General features: G+C 37.2%; 3 pseudogenes; 2 read left to right on the forward strand and 1 right to left on the reverse strand.

Annotated features, from left to right (window-relative positions):
- The window catches only part of LOC138176297 (small ribosomal subunit protein eS26 pseudogene), a 126,597-nt pseudogene that overhangs the window by 25,861 nt on the left and 76,509 nt on the right, over positions 1 to 24,227 (reverse strand).
- On the forward strand, positions 12,077 to 12,585 carry LOC138176213 (small nuclear ribonucleoprotein Sm D2 pseudogene; annotated as a pseudogene).
- Positions 15,960 to 16,217, forward strand: LOC138176214 (large ribosomal subunit protein eL38 pseudogene; annotated as a pseudogene).

Below are 24,227 nucleotides of genomic sequence, written 5' to 3' on the forward strand. Positions count from 1 at the left end.
GGAAGGAAGGAAGGAAGGAAGGAAGGAAGGAAGGAAGGAAGGAAGGAAGGAAGGAAGGAAGGAAGGAAGGAAGAATGATGAGAGTGGAATTTATGGCTTATATAGCAAAAAAAGAAAAAAGAAAGGACTGAATAGAGAGTTTGAAATCTGATGAGAAGTCTCACCAAAGGAACAAAAGAAAGAATAATAGATTAGGAATACAAATACACAAAAGTGAAGGATAATCTAGAAGAAAAGAAGCAAAAAACAATAACGTTAAGAGAAAATATACTCACAATCCAAGCAGAATGCACTGATCTTGGATACACGATGTATAGCAACAACTTAAGGATCATAGGTCTCCCAGAAGAATATGACAAGACAAAAAAAAACCAAAAACAACTTAATATCATAACACAAGAAATAATACGAGAGAACTTCCCAGGATTTCTGTACACAGAAAGTGAAATACCAACTGGACAATTCACAGATTATCTCCAGGAAAAAAACACACACACAAAAATCAAGGTTGTAAACCCCATGATGCATAGTGGTTAAATTTAACAATTCGGTTTAGAAACAAATTCTACAAGTAATCAGGAGCACGACCCTCAAATGTAACATAAAGGGAAATTTAAATAACACAAGACTATTCCGCACTCACCAGAAAACATGAGAGGAAATGGTATAGTGTATTCTGAAAAGTCATGGACTTTAGAATGCAGCCCAGGGTTACCCACCCTGCAAATCTGAACTTAACCACAAGTCAAAAAAGATGGATGCTCAATAAATATTAAAAATGTTATTAAAAAGAGATAAATAAGGAAGCTACATTATGCTGAACCCTAGACAACAACTTACATGTTCCAAATACTTTAGTATTAAAAATTAATGAAGATAACTTTAACTGAACTACAAGAAGACATAGACAGTAGCACAATAATGGCAAGAGACTATGAAATCTTTCTCTCAGTTTTAGATTAAATCTAACAGAAAGATAAGGAAAAGAGAAAATAGAGAACTGAACAAATTGCCGGGGAATCTAGCGTTAAAAGATTTATGGAATCTTCTAAGTGGTAGTGAAAAAAGAATATATATATATATATATACATATATATATATATTAGTACTATATGGAACTTTTACAAAAATTGACCATATATTAAAGCATAGAGATATTACAAACAAATGTGAAAAGGGAAGAAATAGTAAATATGTATACGTATATATAATCACCATAATCCGATAAAAAGTTATTGGTTCAAGGGCTACAAATAAAAATACAGACCCAAATGAAGACCTACCGATGAAATCCCAAATAATGAGTGAGTTCAAGAATATAGAAATAATAATTATGTGAGAGAAAAATTACAATGATGAACAGCTGACTAAAGAGATCGTATATGATTATGACATTTGGATTTCTAGATCACAGATTTTCCTTTCTTCTTTCCTCTCTTACTTTAATCAATAATCATTGATTAAGCACCCACTATATACAAATGTGAGTACTACAAATGGAGGAAACAAAAACAAAACAGTCTCTATCATCAAGAAGCTTACATTCTACCAGGGAACACATGTCCTTATTTGCAAGCATATGTAAAGTTAACATAAAGTAATTCTGGGGAGAGGTACTAGCAGTAGGGTTATCAGGAAAGAAGTCCTGATGCAAACTAGAGCTTCTAAAAGGCAGAGATAAGGAGGCAGTGCATTTTAGGGATAGGGAACTTCCAAAGGCATGGAGAAGGGAGATAAAGTGTCATATCTGAAAAACAACAAGAAAATCAGTTTCTCTGGACCACAGAGGGTGTGAAGGGGAATACTCTGTAAGTCTGGAAGAGTAAATTTGAACCAGATTGTGAAAAGCTACTTTAAATACCAATCAAGGAAGGTTTATATTTGATCATAGAGATTATAGAGACCAAATTAAATAGAGCTACTTGAGCGTGATACGGTTAGATCTATACTCTAAGGAAGGTCATGTATGAGAAACTGTATGAGAATGGATTAAACAGAGAAAAGATTGAAGGTAAGGAGAGCTATCAAAAGGCTATTATAATTATCTGTCATCAAGGTGACCAGAACTTGTTAGGGTTATATGATATGAATAGAAAAAAATATACAAGATGTTGGGGAGGTAAAACTGATCAAATTTTCAATTGATTGGTTATGACTATATAATTGGAGTAAAGGCAAATGAGAAGTCAGGATGACTGTGAGGTTGTGAACTTAGGTTACTGGAAGGATGGTGGGAAATTTACAAATGGGGTTAGGTTTGCAGGTAAAAGATAATGAGTTCTGTTTTGGACATGTGTTTTATGTGCCTGTGGGACATCCAGTACAAAATATCTAGTAAGAATGTGATGAAATGGGACCATATACAAGATAGATCAAGGCTGGACATATAGATGTGGGCTTCTTCCATTCCTTCCTTCCTTCTTCAAGATATAATGATGATTTTATTCACTGTTCATCTGTGTGATGAGATGAAATGGGAACTTGAACTGGTTTAAACCAGTTTTCTAAAAATTCTTAAGCACTAATTAAATTCCTGGCTCCATGCATGGGCAACATGCCCAGTGAGGTAGCTACATTGAGAGTTTAAGTTTTGTGTGGTTAGGCATCCTCATTAGAGAAGTCCAATTATTTACAAAATTGGATATTTACATAGAAATATGTAATTTTAAACATAGACAAATGTGTTTCTTCCTAAACAACTTCTCAGTTGCTTAGAATAAAATTGCTAACCATATTAGTCAGTTCCTTATAGTATTGAGACTTCCCACTGATGTCTTTGAAAATTTTGCCATAGTGTTTCTGTCCAACTGTTAAATCGCATATCTAGATCACATACATACAATATGACACAGGACCTTTTTCTGTGTACCTTTTTCATCTCTGTGGGATTCAGTCATCCTATAGAGCCCTGGTTTGTCTGTGTGTGATGTGTTTTTAGGTCAAAGCTGAAATGTGAAATGTGAAAATACAGTGTGGTACTGACAATGTCTGATCACCCCTTCACTTTACTTTTCTCTTTTTCCTCCACTCCATCTCATTCTTTAAATTTATGATAGTACATTGCCATAAAAAAAGTTGACAGCATTAAAATGTACTGATGCTGAAAGCATTAGACATGTTATTCTTTTTCCTGTACATTCTCATAGAAACTCCCACCTCCATACCGTACCCTGTGTGTGAACCACAAAGGCTACCAGCAAACAGCAACTGACTACTGTGAAAGTCACAATAAAATCCTTCAATTCCCCCCAAAGAGAATTCTTCTAACAAAAAAAGGAAGAAAGAAAGAAAAAAAATTCTCCTTTTAGCATTCACAGTGAAACATGCATAATGGCATGGTGAACCACAGCGCAACCACAATGAGGGTCCCACAGGGAAGCTGCCTTTTAAGAAGCTATCCAAATATAAATATCCTAATTTTAGAATGCTGAACTATGCATATATTGCAATTTCATCGTCTCAATTTATGGATAACCAGAATTCTTTCTAATCTGGATATGGCCAAGGATAGCTATGCATTTGAATAAATTACCTGAAGATATATAATACTAATTAAAAATCTCTGGACTCCTCCTCTTCCCCACTTCCCCTCTGATACTCAGAGTGCCTCAATGTCTAATAAAAGCACACTTCTATTTCTCAGTCTCACCAACCAGTTCCAGTCAAAACTGTATTTGGTAAATCTTTCTTCATTTGAGTTTTTACTTATTTAGGCTACCATCTAATGACCCTGCATTATTAGGCAAATTACTGATTCAAGAACAGCCAGAAAAATGAAAACCATATCCATAGACATAAAATAAACAGACCACAATAAAGCCACTCACTTCAATGGCCTTAAGTGGGGAATCCCCATCTATTTGGTTTGAATGTGGTCATCAGTATCCATAGTGAGGACAGCCAAAATGAATAGATTGGCCAAACTGTGGTCTGCTTTTCCTGCTCTCTATTCATGGGAAGCAGTCCATTTGCAGATTCATGTGCCTTACTTCAGATGGCTATATGTGTCCTGCTTAATTTGGAAGGACCGTTTTGGGCCATTCAGAACTAAACTTCGGCATAAACTGGCATATGGAGATGACAAGGTTTTTTGCCCAACTAAAACATGATGCGAAATCTAGGAGGGTATGTTGTTGACCAATTTGTGCTAGTTGAGGCCAGGTGGGTGTATTAATCAACAAGAATGTATTAAAATGTCTACTGTATTCCAGGTACTTTTCTAGGTAACGTTGCTATTGTTGTTCAGCCATATTTGACTCTTTGTGACCCCATTTGGTGTTTTGCTGGCAAAGATACTGGAGTGATTTGCCATTTTCTTCTCCAGCTCATTTTATAGATGAGGAACTGAGGCAAACAGAGTCAAGTGACTTGCTCAGGGACACACAGCTAGTTTAGTGTCTGAGGCCAGATTTGAACTCAAGAAGATAGTTTTTCAGACTCCAGGCCCAGCACTCTAGCCACTGTGTCACCTAGGCACTAGTGATACAAATATGAAAGTGAGATACTTTCTGCCCTCAAGGCTTTTCATTTTATAGGATGACCTTTTCTTTCCCTTTTGTTTTAGATTTTTAGTTGTACCAACTTAGATAGGATCTTGGGAATTTATAACCCTAAATTAGATTGTTTTCAGGGTAAAGGGATTGTAATCTCATATCTAGACACAGGAATTAAAACAAACCATTTAATCTGGGACTCTTCTGGGCTTTTGTTTGCTCAGTGGTTTGGTTTGTAAGCCTCCAGCTAGGACCAAAGAGCTGCCAGTTTGCCCTTATCAGAGAAAAACCCTGAGATGGCTCACAGGGAAAACTGAAGAAGAGAAAGCTCAGAAGCCTATAGGAAAGAGGGAGGGAGGAAGAGAGAGAAAGAGACAAGAGAGATGCATTCTATCTCCTGCCTTCTTGCCTTCACCAAACTGTCCTCATAATTCACCTCTGCCTCAGAATACTTAGCTTCCTTCAAAATTCCTATCAGCTGCCAATAATTCTTTCCTCATCTCCCTAGTTGTTAGTGCCCTCCACCTTTTCAGATCATTTTTTACTTCTCTGAATATATGCCGTTTCCCTAATTGGAACAGAAGCTCTAAAAGCAGGAGCTATTTTATTTTATTTTATTATTGTATGCCTGGCACTGGGCACAGTGCCTTGTAGCTAACAGGAACCTAATAAATGCTTATGCAATTGAATGGAATGAAGCCACTGGATGGACTTGTGAGACATGTAGACAACTTAAAACACCATTTTGAAAGGAAGAGGATGGCAGTGAACTAGTTAATCCTGAGGCAGGGTTCATCTCATTGTTCAGTCTGAAAATCATGCCTAGATGCAAAGAGCAGGTTTGTACCTAACAATTTAATAGTATGAGATAATTATTTAGTTTTCTAACAATCAAAATGTACCCTAAAAAGATGGTATACTAACAGTGTACTAACTTTGAGATGTGTCATATGTTATGATGACTTGGTGGGTTGATATACCATAATTTAATTTTCAAATGTTTTTAATCTTCTTCCCTCCTTCCTTCCTTCCCTTGTCCTAGAAAAATTTGAGTCTAATACATATTTTATTGAGAAATGTTATCAAGCTGCTACTGAGACCACTTCAGTATATCTCATCAGCTGAAAGCAATTGTGTTAAACCACTCGCTTTTGAAGTCAAGTGCCTCAAACAAAGGCAGTTTTTAGAAAGCGAGATAACGTGGAGATGTTTCTTCCCAGGACGTTGGGCATGCTGTGCCATGCTGTACAAAGTATATACTAGTTCTTTTAGAAAAAGAAAAAAAAAAACATTCTAGGAAGGAGGATGACATTGTAGTATGTGAATCAAAGCACACACATTTGCCCACTCGATAAATGTTGATGTTTCTGCTTACCAGGGCAGTAAAAACGTATGGAAGAACAAAAATAGGTCCTGATGATCTAACAAGCAAGGAATGCTGGTATTGCTTTACTAACCTCTAGTGAGAACTAAAATGATCCCCATATCCTTAACTGAATATTGTTTTATTCTGTGCTGTTTGTTTTGAATCCATGAGATAACATTGAGTGGTATGACCTACAAAGGAGAAAAACTTTTTTTCTGTTATTATAGTGACTTTCTTTGAAGTATCTCATTAATTAGAGTAATTTTCCCACATGTTCAAATCATCAGACCATGCAGAAGTGAAAACATCTTAATGATATGATTTATAGTAGGAGCACTGAATGTTCTGAAAAAGAGGGCTAATGCCTTTTATCATATTGTTTTTCCCTATTTTGTTTTTATGCCCATACTTTCAGGAAAGCAGATGTGAACAATTCACATTTGTGCTCCTAGGTTGAAGAAATGCCAATTACCATTTTAGCTGCTCCTTATGACAGCCTGGAATAATTTATTCACTTTGTCCTCTAAATGTACAGAATGGGAAGATGAATCCTAGATTACAGCAGGAAACCTGGGATGTGAATTTAATACCTCTTGTTTTTAAGCTTCCTCATAAGTGATGCTGCTTTTGAATTTAATAGAAAACAGTGGAATTTGCCTAATACTGAGAGCATAAAATAAGCCATACTCCCTTTGACAAAAATGCTTTCTTCACTTCTGCAATGGAAGATTTTTTTTTTCCATGTGGAGTGAACAATATTGTCAGGTAGGGCAGAATCTGCCACTCCTTTGGTGTGCTACATTAGCTCAACCAGAAAACAAAAAAATAATGAGGAAATAGCAGCTAAAGGAGTTTTTTTTTAAGTATTTTAAGAAGATTATTTGGTTTTAAGCTAGAGAGAGAGAGATCCACAGATTTTCCAAATTCTATTATATAGAATAGGAGCAAACTATAGCTGCTTTGAGGAGACTAGAAAATAAGGGTATTAATTGTTCTCTTACTGCTCTGTGAAAGGAATCACACTTGGAACAGAAAATAATTACTGGCTATATTTAAACTGTTAAAGCAGGTAAATGGTATAGTAGATAAAGTGCTAGGCCTGGAGTCAGGAAGACCTGAGTTCAAATCAAGTCTCAGAGACTTACTTAAGCTGTGTGACTGTGGGCAAGTCACTTAACCCTGTATGCCTCAGTTTCCTTGTCTATAAAATGAGCTGGAGAAGGAAATGACAAACTACTCTAATATATTTGCCAAGAAAACCCCAAGTGGGGTCATGATGGAAACAAATGAATAAAACACAGTTAAACAACAAAACTCCGTTTACTATCAGGTATTATTAGGACAAGGAAAAATAAATATAGACCTATAAAATATATTAGTTTGGCATAGGAAAAGATGAAAAGTAAAGTCAGGATTCCCTTTAACTTTTAAATTAAGTAATCTCTTTGATTTACAAAAGGCTGGTGCTCTAGAAGAGCTGTAATAAAGTGCCCTCTCCTACCTCTGTGCATTTGCAACAGGTTGGTCATCCTTGGCCTATGCTCCTCACTCACCTCTACCTTTCAGAATACTTTCTTTCTAGGAGCCATCTTGTCCACATAGCGTTCTCGGATTCCTCCCACCAGAAAAATGTCTCTCACTCCTCAAACATTCCTAGAATACTTTTTTTTTCTGGATCTTTTTGCTGCCAACATTCTCTGTCTTATATTATCTATGTATATATATCATATTCTCCCCAGAAGAAAGTAAGCACCTTGAAGATGAGGACTGTGTCATTTCTGTCTTGATAGTCACAGTGCTTTACACATAGTAGTTTCTTAATAAATGTTTGTGGATTAACAACTTGCTTAAAGAATATTTGTTAAAGCTCCCTATAAAACCTATACACATGCATTCCCCTAGGCTCCACTGTCATTTCATCCTCATTGGTCTTGCTTCTAATGCTGACTGTCCTCTCTGGCTTCTTCTCTTTCTGCTTTAATTTGTCACTATTGCCCTTTTTCTACCTTATGTTTCTACTACTCATTCTGTTTTAGCCTTGCTGCTTCAAAGGGAAGCTACCAATTCCCTCTGGGCCCTTAAATTATTCAGAATTATCCCTGAGATGATCTTTACCTTGGTACTTCTGACCTTGCTCCATGAAAAATTCCTGGGTTAGGGGAGCTGGTCCCTGAGAAGTTTCCTTGTTAAATGGATTAGAGCCAGGATGACACTACTCTAGCCCTGAGATGCTAGGTCCTGTGAGTCCTGGGCTTAGTTCTGACTTTCTCAAAGAAATTTCTCTGGATTTTGGAGCTCTCAGTCTAATTCTTTGCTGGGGTGACTTAGTATACCTTTTTTTTTTGGAGAGCAATTGGGGTTAAGTGACTTGCCCAAGGTCACATAGCTAGGTTTTGTGTTAAGTGGCTGAGGCCGCATTTGAACTCAGGTCCTCCTGACTCCAGGGCCGGTGCTCTACTGTGCTACCTAGTTGCCCCAACCTTAGTATACCTTCTTAACAGCCCATTCCTGGGGAGCAGAAGGAAAAGAATAGACAAGTTTATTATCTGATTAATCTTCAGAATCTGCATGTCTCCCATTTATCACTTTGTTTAAGATAAAGTAGATCTGTTATTAAAGAGAATTATTCATATGTTGACATGATTGAAATGGGTCACTCTCATGGGATCCTTCCAATAAACTCATGGAAAACGAGAGAGATATTATAGGACTGGAAAAAGGCAAATGTCATACCAATTTTCAAATAGGGAAAAGAACAGGACCTGAAAACTATAAGCCAGTGAGCTTGACTTCAATTCCAAAGAAGATTCTAGATCATTTGAGAGATAGCTACTGAACATTAAGGACACATTATGCCTGACCAGTCTTACATCCTTTTTTGATATAGCCATTAAATGTATAGATCAGAGGAATACTGTAAATATAGTTTGCTGATATTTTGGCTAAGCATTTGATCAAATATCTTCTACCAGGGGTAGGGAACCTGTGACCTCAAGGCCACATGTGGCTCTCTAGGTCCTCAAGTGCAGCCCTTTGACTGAATTCAAACCTCACAGAACAAATCTCCTTAATAAAAAGATTTGTTCTGTAAAATTTGGACTCAGACTAAAGGCTATACCCAAGGACCTAGAAAGCCACATGTGGCCTTGAGGCTGCAGGTTCCCAACCCTGTCTTACACCATTCTGGTGGAGAAGAGTATGGGCTAGATGATGTTCCAATATTCAGATTACATAAAGTTTGAAGATATATCTGGTACTCTGGACAATAGAATATAGGTCCAAAAGATGCTGACAAATTGAAAATTAAAGTAATTAAAACAAATAGCAATGAATTAGGCTAGAAGATCATTGAGATCTTTTCCAACTCCCCAATTTTGTGATTCATTGACTTTGACCATATAAAAAGTGCTTATATCCCTTCATTTTTTCCTTTTACTGAAATTCCCTCATACAAAAACTCCATGAGCACAAGTCCAACACTGAATGCAGATTGTTTATGTCAAAAAAGCCAATTAGAAGTGACAAATATAGAAATCTTATTTAAAATCATATTGAGTATCCCCTTAAAAAGAGTGATTTTACAGAATTAAACTAAAAAAAAATGAATTCTACCTACTCACTTTAGCATTTCAGTGATCTATGAATCATTTATGCTGCTATCTTCTCCACTAGTGCCAATTACAAACCCTCCATGATCTATCCTGCCCCTAGGGTGATGGTTCAGCCCTTCTGCCAGCACAGAAGCCTCCCAGATGGATCACATGTGACAGCATATGTAATCAACTGAAGTTTTAAAGAACAAGATACAGTATAGAGTACACAGTCAGGCGAGACATTTGTTTGAGGCTGTATAGCTGCTCCCAATATTGCTTTTTAATGTATTGGGATCTGAAAGGCACTCAAAAAAATATAGACTCTGTATTTCATCAAATGCCCATTAAACTATCTTCTACCATTTCAGTATTTGTAAGATCCTAGAGGAATTTCTTTTTTTTTTTTTTGCAAGGAGTCTGATAATAAAAATGTGGTTCTGTATAGAAACATTTTCAATCAAATTGTGCATGTGTGTGGATGCGCGTGCATGTGTATGCATGCAGACACAGCTTGAAGAGCATATATAAATTTCCATCTAAGGTGTCTCAAGGTGAAGATTAAAATCATCACATACAAATGAACTGTGAGTGGATATCTGTGCTCAGAGAGGCCGGCAGGTCTCTGTGCTCAAAAAGAACATGATTTTATTACCTATGAGGAAATAAAGGAAAATGACTCCATCACAACAATGTGTTTTTCAGCAAGGTCTCATTTCCAGTCAAACATAAATATGCTTCCCATAGCTTATAAAATTGGCTATTACATATGTGTATATATGCACAGGGATGAATTCACAGCCTCTTCCCCTGTGTGGGATTTGAAACAAGTCCCTAGCATTATCAGGACATTTGCTTCTTCCACAGATTCCATTTCACTCCAAAATAAATAGACAAACCTTCCAGTTGTGGAACAGCTTGAGTTAAAAAGTGTCTCATGTTTCCTTTATTTTCCAGTCCTCTTTAAGGGAAGCAGTCCTGAATTTCAAAATTTGAAGGAGGGAGGGTAAGAAGAGAAAATGGAGCACGGGTTCTTCAGACTGCTTAGTAATTCTATTTCCTACATTGCCCTACCTGGTCCTCCTTTCTTCTGGCTTCTTCTTGACCTCCTTTCTGAAGTCTAGTGACAGGTATAAAAGTGGGCAAGAGGAATGGCCAGGGTGGTGAGGTATAATAGCAATATGTCAAAATGTCAAGGATCTGTGATTTTGTGGGTGTGTAAAATGCACTTCATAAGGTAAAAACAAGGTTAATGATAGCTGGCATTTTATATGGGGCTTAAAGGTTTGCAAAGCATTTTATATACCTAATCTCATTTGATCTTTAAAATAACTGTAAAAAAAGATATTAATATTAATATTATCCCCTTTTCACAAATGAGGAAACTGAGATTGAGACAGGTTAAATGACTCATACAGCTAAGTGTCTGAGGCAAGATTCAAACCCAGTTCTCCCTGACTCTAAACCCAGTACTTTATCCACTAATAATGATGACTAGCATTCTCATTGCAATTTAGGATTTACAAAGCACTTTACAGATATTATTTCACTTGATCCTTATCACAAACCTCTAAGCTAGGTACTATAGTTATCCTTAATTTATAGATGGGGGATACCAGCATCAATGAATCATTGGTCATTGAAGTACTGGTGGGTAGGAAGAATTTGGTTTTTAAAAAGGATTTTAATTCTGTAAAATCAGACTACTCAGAAATTCCATGCATACATATCATGAACACTTTTTTTTCCCCAAGAGGAGAATCATCCACCAGGAAGAGCTAGAAAGAGAAATTTATGTACATTCAAAATAACTATAGATGCTATAAAATACCTTGGAGTGAATCTACCAAGATTAATCCAAAAACTATATGAATCCAACTATTTATAACTATAAAATCAGCCTTAAAAAGTGATTCTAAAAAACCAGACATACTGAGACTAGTTAAATATCTTGCCCAACGTCACATAGTAAGGATCTGAGGCAGGATTCAAACACAGGTCTTTACAGCTCCGAGTCTAGTGATTTATACACCTAGCCAACTAACTGCTTCTCTATAACTATAAGAACAATATTATTCATTACAACTTGTATTAAGTCTACTCTTCAATATGTCTGGAGTGTTCTTATTCTGTCATTATTCTATGTCCTGTGGCACATGGCTATCTATGTGGTTCCAGTTATGTCCATATTTCCCAGTGCCCAGTATACACAGCCTTGCTCTTTAAAATGGTTATGTAAGATTAGTAAGAGCTTAAACTTAGACTTAAAAAGTAGGCTGTCTAGAAACTTTGGGCAGGCTGGGAGGGCAGTGGATAAAATTCTGGGCCTGGAATTAGGAAGACCTGAGTTCAGATCTGACACTGGTCACTCACTAACCATGTGACCTTCATCAGGTCACTTAAAAGCCACTTGTCTCAGTTTCCTCAATTATAAAATGCGGATAATAGTACCTACCTCCTAGGGTTCTTATAAGATCAAATGAGATAATTGTAAAGCACCTAGTACAGTGCCTAGTACAAAGTAGGCACTATATAAATGCTTATTCTCTTCCCCCTCAAATGAGGACCTCATGCAAAACTCTAAATAATAACTAAATTAGGAAGTGACTCAAGGTGGCAGGATGGAGGAGGCAGATCACTGAGGCAGCTGCGGCGCAAGGAAGGCAGGACTGCAAAGGACCAAGGGGCCACCACTACCATGAGTCTTTTAAACAAGCCCAAGAGCAAGATGACCCCTGAGGAACTGCAGAAGTGGGAAGAGGAGGAGTTCAACACCAGGGCCCTGTCAGTGCTCACCCAGTCGGTGAAGAACAACACCCAGGTTCTCATCAACTGCCGCAACAACAAGAAACTTTTGGGCCGAGTGAAGGCCTTTGACAGGCACTGCAACATGGACTTGGAGAACGTAAAAGAGATGTGGACGGAGGTACCCCAAAGTGGCAAAGGCAAGAAAAAGTAGAAACCAGTGAACAAAGATCGTTACATTTCCAAGATGTTCCTGAGGGGGGATTCAGTAATGGTGGTTCTCAGGAACCCACTCATTGCTGGCAAGTAGTGGAGCCAGAACCCCCCTTCCCATCCTAACACTCAGCTCAGCCCAATAAGGCTGAGGGATCCACTAGGTTTCTCTTTTGTGAATAAAACCTTCCTTTTTTTTAAAAAAAAAAAAAAAAACCAAACCCAAATTATCTTCAGAACATTTTAAAAATGAAATTTAAGGTGGATTCAAGCTTTTTGTTCAAGTGCTGATAATCTAGATGATGCCAATTTATGCCACTGTAGCAATTAGCAAGGTTGTGCATGGTGGTTTATTGCCAAAGTTAAAAAAAATTATATTCCTCGCCCTCTTAAAATGACACAAGCAGCTCAAATAAAGATTTCATGAGTCAACCTTAAAGGTTCCATTTTTTCTGGTGAATAGTGGCGAGATTTTCCTGGTATGTTTGTCATGCGCGTTCTCTTTCTTCTTGTTCTTCTGTAGCTTAATTATAATGTGAGCTTTGAAAATTATGGGGGGAGAGGGTGGAAGTAACGAGGTTGGAAGCAGAATAGTTTGCACACTGACAATAATGTTTAGACGTCTTTGAACACTTATAAATCTATGATGCACAAATGATTACCTGGAATGTCCAGCCATCCATTACCAGAACTCCGTAAGAAGTGCTTCAGTTGGAAAGAAAATGAAGTTGCCCTCCATAGAGCTTTCTGGTAACACTATTTAATCACTGTTATCTAAGCTAAATTAAATAAATTTGCTGTACACTTTTGCTAAATGTGTTTGAGGGAAAATATTGTACTCTTGCAAGAAGGTATGTTTAACTAACAACAACCACAAAAATCTGATCCCAATGTAAAGAGATATGTAAAAATATAAAGATATATGTAAAAATACAGAGGTAGGTGACGGAAAGAGAGGGGGAAAGAGAGGAGGGAGAGGAGAGAACATGAATTCCCTAATTGCAGAAAAAAAGAACAATTTGCTTGTTCTTTGCCTACTTTAGTAGGCAACAGTATGTTTTTTTTTCTTTTTTCTTTTTGAACAGTATGTTCTTAGGAGGTAATAGCAATGAGCCATTCACCAGCATTTTCTAAACATATTTAATTTATTTCCTTAGAGTATTTTTTCCCTTTAGGGCAAACTTGGGCTCAGGGCTTGTTTTATGATTCAGATTCCATGTTTAATATTTTGTGATCATCACCTCATGCTATTACTACTGAAATAGCCTGCTGGTTGGTCTCCCTGCCTCATCACTCCCAACTACAATCCATCTTCCATTCAACTATTAAACTGATCTTCCTAAAATACAGGTATAAACATGTCAACCCCTGTTCAATAACTTTCAGTGGCTCCCTGTTAGTTTTAAGGTCAAATACAAAATTCTCTATTTGGCTTCATAAATCTGACTGCTTCTTAAACTTTCCAGTCATCTTACACCTTACTCTCCCCCACATACTTTGGGATTCCAGTAGTATTGGCTCCCTTACTGTTACTTGAACAAGACACTCCATTTTCTGCCTGGGCATTTTCACTAGTTATCACTGATGTCTAGAATTTTCTCCCTCATCATTTCAACTTGTTGTCCTCTTTGGCTTCCTGCAAGTCTTAATTAAAGTCCCAATTCCTGCAAAAAAACACTTTCCAGTGTTCCTTAATCTTAGTGTCTTCCCTCTGGAACTATATCTAATTTATCCTGAACATCTTGTTTGTACATAATTGTTTGCATGTTGTATCTCTCATTACATTCTGAGTTCCTTGAAGAAGGATCTGTTTTTAGTTTTTCCTTGTAGCCCAGCACAGAGCAGGTACTTAATTGATGCTTATTGACTCACTGAAAAAAAATCCAAGGGCATGTAGACTACTCAGAAATTCCATGTGTACAAATCATGAACACTTGCTTCAAGAAGAGAATCATCAGGCAGAAAGGGCTAGAAAGAGAAATTATGCATCTCCAAAATAATTACAGAAGCTATAAAATATTTGGGAGCTCATCCACCAAGATTAACCTAGGAATCCAACTATTAACTATTCTTTGTAGAAAATAAAGCCATATTTAAATAATTAGAGACACATTAATTGTGCATGGATAGGTTGAGCCAATACTATACAATATAATACTACCTAAATTAATTCATTCAGTGTTGTACCAATGAAGCTGTCAAATGAATATTTTGTATAACTAGAAAAGTAATAATAAAATTCATACAGAGGAAAAAAGTCAAGAATCTCAAAGGTAATAATGAAAAATGGTGGGAAGAAAGGGGATCTATCAAAATCATATGCCAAACAGTACTACAAAGTAGTAATCATTAAAGTGAATTGGTACTGTTTTAAAAAAAGAGAGAGGTAGATCAGTGGAAGATTATATATACAACATATGGAAACAAACACAGTAGTGCAATTTTAAAAAAAAGTCTTGAGTAAGGATTCACATTTTGACAAAAAATTGCTAGGAAAACTAGATAGCAATTGGACAAAAATTAGGTTTAGACAAATACTTCATGCCACACACCAAGTTCAGTTTCAAATAAATTCATGAACTAGATATTAAAGGTCACATTATAAACAAATTAGAAGAATATGAAGGAATTACCTTTCAGGTTTATGGATAGAGAAAGACTTAAAGACTAGACAAGTAATTAAGAGAAATGCAAAAATATGGACAATTTTCATTACAAAAGGTTTTGCACTGGGGTGGCTAGGTGGCACAGTGAATAGAATTAGGAGGACTTGAGTTCAAATCCAACCTCAGACATTTGCTCTGACAAGTAACTTGCTCAAGGTTACACAGCCAGTTATTTCTGGGTGTGGTGCTGAGTATCTGAGCCCGGGATTCGATCTCCATGTCATCTCAACACTGGAGCCGGTGCTCTTACTCGCTGAGCCACCTGGCCACACCTAAGCAATTGGGGTTAAGTAACTTGCTCAAGGTTACACGGCCAGGTGTTTCTGGGTGGGTGCTAAGTGTCTGAGCCCGGGATTCGATCTCCAGGTCATCCCGACATTGGAGCCGGTGCTCTTACTCACTGTGCTACCTGGCCGCCCCGCAAAAATCTAACAATTAAAAATGGAATGGAATCTGGTCATTGGGGAGAAAAAGGCTTTAAAACAATTTTTTTTTCTGACACAGATCTTCTATCTAAGAGGAAATGAATGAAATAAGACTAAGTACCATTCCCCAATTGATATGAACACAGTTTCGATTAAAGAAATCCAAGTTATCAACAACCATATTTTTAAAAATATTCTAAATCAATGATAACTAGGGGAATGCAAATTAAAGCAATTTTGATGGTATTCCTCACACCTATCAAACTATCAAAGATAACAAAAGAGGGAAAAGGCAAGAATTGGACAACAGGTACATTAACGTACTGCTGGTGGAGTTATGAACTGGTCTAGTCATTTTGAAAAGCAGTTTGGGCCTCGGCTCCTTGGCAGTTGTGAGTATCTCTACCGAGGCACAAACTTTTGGGCCACACGCTGCTCCTCTTCCCACCACTGCCACCACCATGCCCTGAAAAATCAAGGAAATAAAAGTCTTCTTGCTCCCAGCCAGGAGAAAAGATACCAAATCTGTCAAGATCAAGAAAAACAAGGACAATGTGAAGTTTAAGGTTTGCTTTAGCAGGTACCTGTACACATTGGTTATCACAAAGAGAAGGCAGAGAAACTTAAACAGTTCCTGCCTCCTGGTTTGGCTGTGAAGGAGCTGAAGTAAAGGAATCATTCATTGTTACACCTATATTAAAATTTAGAAGAAAAAAAAAGCAGTTTGGAACTATGCTGAGAAAGTTACCAAACTGTCCATATCTACTGATCCAGTTATACCACTACCAAGCTTATTCCCAAAATAAATTAAAAAAGAGAAAAAGGACCTATATATACAAAAATATTTATAGCATCTCATTTTGTCATAGTAAAAAATCTGAAACCAAGGGATTTAAACTTTTTACTATGACAAAATTGTGGTATGAGAATATAATGGAAGATTATTGTATCATAAGAAATTATAAAATGGAAAAGTAAGAAGACATCTTTGAACTAATGCAGAGATAATATTATAGAGAAACACAACTATAAAAGACTTTATAACTTTAAGCAACACAATGGTAAATCACAAGCTCAAAAGAACGAGGATGTAACATACCATTCAACTTCTGTCAGACACAAGATAAATTTAAAATTCAGTAAGAGACCTAATTTTTGCCAAACTATGCATCTATGTTTCATGAACTTTATTTTTAAAAATTTGCTTATGGGGAGGGGTAGTGTAAAGGACAGAATGATAAAAGAAACCATTCTGTGGGAGTGTATTGTGTAAATAATACATATATGTGTACGTATGAGCATATGTATGTGTAATGATTTTTTTCAGACATAGTAAATAAGCTCCAGACAACATCATACCTACTTAGGAGTCATTTTAGAATGAGTTGTGTATATTAAATCAAAACAATTACTTACAAGTCAACAACACTTATAACAAAGGTCAAAAATGAAAATAAATTATAAGAAAGTATAACAACAGGAAGATATAGTATGCATTTACAACAGTTTTAAGCTGACCTATTCAAACAAATGGTTGACTTATGGGAAATGGATAAAGGAAAAGACATTGCCATAGGCTGTAAGAACTTTAATTTATATAAAGTGATTACCACAATGAAAAGTCCAAAAGAGCACAGAAACCATTTCAATCAAAATTCAATCTCCTTTCCTTTCAGGAAGACACATACATCCAAAGTAACAACAATTCAGAATATAAACACATGTGTAAAACATTACACAGGAAAAGCTGGAAACAAATTATGTGCATGGCTATTGGGGAAGTGACTGAAAAATTGTGGTATAGGACAGTAATGGAATAGTACTGAATTATAAAGAAAAATATAAAGACAAAACATGGAGACTTGTGTTAACTGATAGCAATTGGAGAAAGCAGAACCCAAAAAACCTATACAGAGTAATTACAATGATATAATTAGAGAAAACATTAAGAAACAACAGAATTCTGGTCAAATTTAATTGCTAATTTTAGTTTGAGATGACCAGTGTTAAAACATACTCTCTTTGGCATGAACAAAATTGACATAACTAGAAATAAGAAGAGAAGTAGTTGGGGTGACCAGGTGGCGCAGTGAGTAAGAGTGCCAGCCCCAGAGTCAGGAGACCTGCAATCAGTTCTGGGCTCAGATACTTAATACCCACACAAAATAACTGGCCGTGTAACCTTGAGCAATTTACTTAACCCCAATTGCTTTAAAAAAAAAAAAAGAGAGAAGTAGTCAATTTGAGGGAAGGGGAACGTCTTTGCATCAAATATCTTTGTTAAGGTTCTATGTTGGTTTTATTAATACCGGTTCAATGATAAGTTTTTACTAAAGTATAAGTCAAAGATTAAAAAGAAATGTTACATTTTCTTAACATATGCACAGAAGGTACCTTGTTGGAGAAGAGCTTCTATAGCTAAAGTAAAACCTTGTTCAACTAAGTCAAGAGCTTTTAAAAAATAATCAGTATCCTTCCAGTCATGTTATATCACTTCAAACAAAGAATCATCACAATCTCTGAAGAATCAAAATTGAGCATGAACCAAAAGGTGATAGGAGACACATGGTGAGGAAGAGTAGGTGGCATCATCTATCAAAGATGACTTAAGAACTAAAAGTGATATAACAGCCGTCCTCAAGTAAATGTATAACAGAAAAGGTGAGCCAGTCATGGTGTAAGAGTGGATGAAAAAATGCTCCAAATCACTAATGATTAACAAAATACAGTTCTACCTCATAGACCAGCTAAATATAAAGAGAAAAGAGTTTCTTAAATCTTCTTCTCTCTTTACCCATTAGAGTCAGAGTGGATCAATTAATCAAAAAGCATTCATTAAGCACCTACTGTGTACCAGTTACTGTGCCATTTTAAGGGAGATTCTAATTATCTATACTTCTCTTTAGAGGCACTTTCCACATAGTGACTAAATGTCTTCTCTTAGCTAGTTTACAGTGAATCAAACATAAGGTCAAGTATTTATAGAAATTATTTTGAATAACTTTATTGAACAAACCAATTAAAGATTATGTCAATCCATAAAAAGTCAAATGAACTCAAACTCAATGTGTCCTGGAGACATGTCTATTTAAATGTTGTGGGCTTCATAGGCCCACCCTAATTTGAACCAAACAGTTTCCCCTTTACCCATATTCAACCATCAAAGTCAGTGAAAAACATTGTATTTATCTTCTTTTTCCCCCAGATAGATGTATCTTTGATCTGTGGCATTCTCTGGAGGCTGCCTTAACTTAAAATGTTACATATGGTGACTTTTTAGGATCTCTACTGTATTATGTAACCCTAGAGACATGCTTCAAAGAGTAGAAAGAACCACATTTTTCAGCCTAGACCCAAGACCCAATATAATGCTATAACAGCAAGCATCCTAGCATACCCAGGATGGCTACTCGCACAGGTTCTTTAATCTGGCTCAAAATGGGTTAACAATTTTAGTTTAATCAAACATATATCATTTGCCTAGTTCAAGGGGGAAAGTCAGCACCCTGAACTTCAGAGAAAATACAAACAGAAGCTACAAGAAGACACAAAAATACAGACAGAGAAAATAACACAATTCAACAGACCAACAGACAGGACTTCTAACTGTCTGACCATCACATACCTACACAGTTACCAGAGAGAGAAGCACCAATATCTTGGTTTTCAAAGCCAGGGGGCTCAATGGCTCCTCAGAGTCTCATCTGGCCAAATCACACAACTCTTCCCATAAGTGAGCCCCAAAGCAAAACCTCACCTTAGGGCGTATATATAGCCTTCTCCAGGATCAGAGAATATCACAACCTTGTTGTGACCCACTATCTAATTATAAAGTAACAAAAGGTGTGGGCCTTCCTGAAAAACAAGCCTCCCCTAGTCAAGCTTCCCTTAATGGGCTCCATGTGAGGCCCATTAAGGGACAGGAAAGGTCTTCAAATTCCCTTACCATTACAAATGCCCGTATGCAAACATAACCTCAATGCCTATATTTGAAAGATTTTTGCTTCTTTACCATTTTCGTATATTTTAGTCTAATGTCCCTAATGTAGGATAAGGGTATGTATGTATGTATGTGTATAAATCATGAGATCACAAATTTAGAGATGGGAAGCCCAAGAGAGCTCTGCGAGGACAGGAACTGTCTTTTGCCTCTTTTTGCATGCCTAATATTTAACACAGTGCCTGGCACATAGCGGACACTTAATAAATGTTTATTGATTGATTGTTTGAATTCAACATGCTCATTTTAAAGATGAGGAATCTAAAGCATACCCCAGTTTACCCAGCTAGTGAAGTAGCAGGTATAGGATTTGAACCTAGGTCTTCTATTTCCAAAGCTGGCATTCTTTACATCATATCAATGTGATGGGGATTCTTTAAATTTCTTTTTATTCAGTTTTATTATCATTTCTTTTGGAACATTCGGACTGGACAAAGCCTGTTTTCTGTTAATATTAACCTCACTCAGCTAAATCCTGACTCATGGAATGACAGTATGAAGGGGAGACTTTTGTTATTTCTCAGATAAGAAGCCAAGGGGGAATTTGAGCTTCCCAAAATGATTTAGCTATTTGTGGAAGGATTCTCTTGGTTATCTTTATCACATGTAAATCTCTCAATCAACCCATTGTGAACCCTCTAAATGTAGTTTAAGCTGTAAACTGACTTAACTTACCTGCTTAACCATTTCTATTTCCTTAGGGGACATATGGAATTATGATTCTTTTTAACTAAATTTGTTCAGCTTTTCTGTTCTAAGAGGATGTGCTAGATTACTGTATGTTAAAAATTACTTCTCTGTCTCTCTGCTATAATTTTGCCTATAAAAAAGCTTCTTTAGATTCCTAATTTTTGTTCATGCTTATTTTTCTACCTCCTGAACCTGTGCTTAAGCATAATAAAACCTAGGTTTTTACCTCTACAATTTCTATGTTGTGGTAGATTTATTTGGCAGTAGTAACCTACTTCACCAACTCAAAGAGGAGATATTTCTCCTATAACACCAAGCTGCTTCTTCCAGTTGTAGTCTGTTTTTATTCTAAGCCTAAGCAACTGCCAAATACAAATTGTGATGCCAGTATGCAAAATGTAAAGTATGAAAATAGGTTCGTGGTACAAAATTAGGACTTTTCAAACATAGGCACACTCAGGAACTAAACCCCAATCAAAGGTCTATTAGTCAACACTGTTCATAAATGGAAGCTGTTTTTAAGACTTAGACCTTGAGCAGAAAGCTTCCCCCAAATGCCATTTCCGGGGAGGGGGGGGGAGCGTGAGAAGGCAGCCATCTGTACCTTTTAGGCACATTTGCTATTAGGTGCCAGATGGAAAACAGAGACTATAGTTGACAGAAATGGAATCCAACACAAATCAGTGCTTCCAATGTGACTCCCATGTCCCATGCCCTGGCAGCTATAAAACACAAGGAGCAGGTTATAGAGAAAACAGAGCAATAAAAGGACTTTCTGCAGAAGTAAGATTCAAATAAGGGATGGAAGATGAAGCATTCACTGAAACTAAAAGTGGCCAATAGAGGAGCAAAAAAGAAAGACAGTGACAGCCAAGCCCTAGCAACTTGTAGAAAGAGGACAAATCACTGGACCTGTGCTTTCCCAGTAGAATCCACAGAAATTCAAGATAGAGCAGAAGTCCTAAACGATACTGAGAATCCCAAAGTGAATTTCTACTTAAATACAGAGGCTATATTTGACGTGAAAACAACATCAAAACAAAACAAAATCCGAAAAACAAAACCCCAAACAAAAACCAACCAGGGCTATTGAACAATTACTCCAGCAATTCAGGCCCTAAATGCTATTGAAACAATTACTCCAGCAATTCAGTCCCTAAATGCTGATGTCTGCTGTATCCATATAATTAAGATTGTTTTATTTTGGCTGAGGTTTGAATTATCCAAATATTTGTCCACTTTCCTCCACTTTATTTTGTACGCATAGCCTCTGTATGGCCCTCCCAGGAGTTCAAAAGAAAGGCAATGGGGTGAGTGAAGTGGAAGGAGGATTGTTATTCAGATTAGGCAAAAAGTAAAAATGTGAATTGATCATCTAAATTTAAAGTATTGAATTCTATCTAAAAATACTGAGAACAAGCTATAGTTTAAACAGTGCTATATCTACTCATTTTTGACTCTGGGAGTAATTTGGGGAGGGGATATCATTTGGGGTTTGGCCCCTGGACTTAGGGAAGCTAGCTCTTGAACACCAGGAAGTTTCTGCATTTCTGAAAGGGGAGAAAACATTCATCTGAACAATACAATAACAGCAACAAGCATTTATTAAGAGCTTACTATAGTACTAGGCAGGAGCAGCTAGGAGGTGAAGTGTATAGAGCACAGAGGCTGGAGTCAGGAAGACCGGAGTTCAATTCCAACCTCAGACACTTAATAGTGTAACCCTGGGCAAGTCACTTAATGGGGACATACTGGAGAAGGAAACAGTAAAACACTACAGTAGCTTTACCAAGAAAACTCCATGGATATTTTTTTTAACAGTCTACGGAGTCATGTAGAGTCCAGCGCTACTGAACAATAGTAGTAGGCAGCAATAATATAAATATACTGATGAAATAGTTGCTACTCCCACTGTAATGGGAGAGACAATGAGAATATAAACATGTGTGTGTTGTATTTATATGCATATATCAATGTATAAACAACATAAATATAAAGTTAATAATAATAACTAACACTGATATAGTGCTTTCTGTAGTTAAGTATAAAATAGTTTGGAAAGCCGGGCAGTAGCAGTTGGAAAGATGTCATACAAAAGGTGGTACTTAGGCTGCTTATCAACAGAAGACAGGGACTCTGTTAGGGAGAGCTCGAGAGGGAGCATGTTCTTGGCAGAGGGAATGGCCAATGCAAAGGCACGAAAAAGGCAGTGAGGGTCATGTGTGAGGAATAAAGAGAAACCCAGCTTGGCTGAATAACAGGTTGTGTGAAGGGGACTAATAACCAGTAAGGCTGAAAAGATAGGTTGCGGTAAGCTTATAAAAGGTTTCAAAAGCTAAATAGAGAAATTTCTTTTTTATCCTGTAGGGCAAAAGGAAGTCAGTGGAGCAGACTGAATAGAGAAGTTGCATGGTCAGATATGTGCTTAAGGAAAATTACTTTGATTACAGCATGTAGGATGAACTGAATTGGTGAGAAACTTGAAGCAGACAGAGTATTTAGAAGACTGTTGGAATAAACTAGGCTGAATACCTAGTCTGAGACACATTTACATAGAAATGATAGTTAAACCCACAGGTGCTGATAGAGAAAGAAGAGGGCTGAAGGCAGAACCCTGAGTCCTAATGACACAGTAAGTGGGCATCATAGAGACAGTGAGCCAGCAAAGAAGGTGGAGAAGTACCTGTCAGGAAGAGAACCCCGGAAGGTCATGGTCACAGAATCCCAGAGAGGAGAGAAAATATAGTAGAAGTGTCAACAGTGCCAAATGCAGTAGATAGGTCAAGAAGGATGTGGGATGAGAAAATTCCATTAGAATTTACAATGCCATTGTCATTGGTAACTTTGGAGAGAGCAATTTTAAGTAAGTCATGAAGTTAGAAACTAGATTACAAAGGGCTGAGGAATTCACGGAGAGGAAATAAAGGCAGGTTTTTTGATGAGTTTGATTGAGAGAAGAAAGAAATAAGACGAAAGCTTGAGGGAATGGTATGGCCTATCAAAGTTATTTTTGTTTTTTATTTTATTGCTTTTTGGAGGGGGGAATGCAGGGCAATTGGGGTTAAGTGACTTGCACAAAGTCACAGGGCTATTAGGTGTTAAGTATCTGGGGTCTAATTTGAACTCAGGTCCTCCTGATTCCAGGGCCAGTGCTCTATTCACTGAGCCACCTAGTCATCCCTGTTTTTGTTTTTTAAAGAATGGGGAGGGGGGGGGGAGACCTGAGCCTGTTTAAAGGAAGTAGGGAAGGAAACAGTAGATAGATAGGTAGGTGGCACAATGGATAGAGCACATCAGACACAGGGAGCCCTGAGTTCAGATCTTGCCTCAGATACTTACTAGCTGTGCGCTGGTCAAGACATATAAACTCTCTTGGCTTCAGTTTCCTTACCTATAAAATGGGAATAATAATTGTCAGGATCAAATGAGATGACATGTAAAATGCTTTGTAAACCCTAAAATGGTAAAATGCTACCTATTGTTATTATATGGAGGGATTATTAAGGTTTCAATCTGATAAAGGAAATGGATTGTATATGTGTATATGTGAAGGGTGTGACTTTAGAAAGAAGGACCAGGGGCGGCTAGGTGGCACAGTGAGTAAAGCGCCGGCCCGATGTCAGGAGGACCTGAATTCAGGTTCCAGCCTCAGACACTTAACACCCACACAAAAAGACTAGCCGTGTAACCTTGGGCAAGTTACTTAACCCCAATTGCCCCCCCCAAAAGAAAAAAAGAAAGAAAGAAAGAGAGAGAGAGAGAGAGAGAGAGAGAGAGAGAGAGAGAGAGAGAGAGAGAGAGAGAGAGAGAGAGAGAGAGAGTGAGAGAGAGAGAGAGAGAGAGAGAGAGAGAGAGAGAGAGAGAGAGAGAGAGAGAGAGAGAGAGAGAGAGAGAGAGAGAGAGAGAGAGAGAGAGAGAGAGAGAGAGAGAGAGAGAGAGAGAGAGAGAGAGAGAGAGGGAGAGAGAGAGAGAGAGAGAGAGAGAGAGAGAGAGAGAGAGAGAGAGAGAGAGAGTGAGAGTGAGAGTGAGAGTGAGAGTG

This window comes from Petaurus breviceps, unplaced genomic scaffold, assembly GCF_028583685.1.
Source record: "Petaurus breviceps papuanus isolate PSGF00001 unplaced genomic scaffold, PetGlider_PUasm1.0 84, whole genome shotgun sequence".
NCBI classification, from domain to species: domain Eukaryota; kingdom Metazoa; phylum Chordata; class Mammalia; order Diprotodontia; family Petauridae; genus Petaurus; species Petaurus breviceps.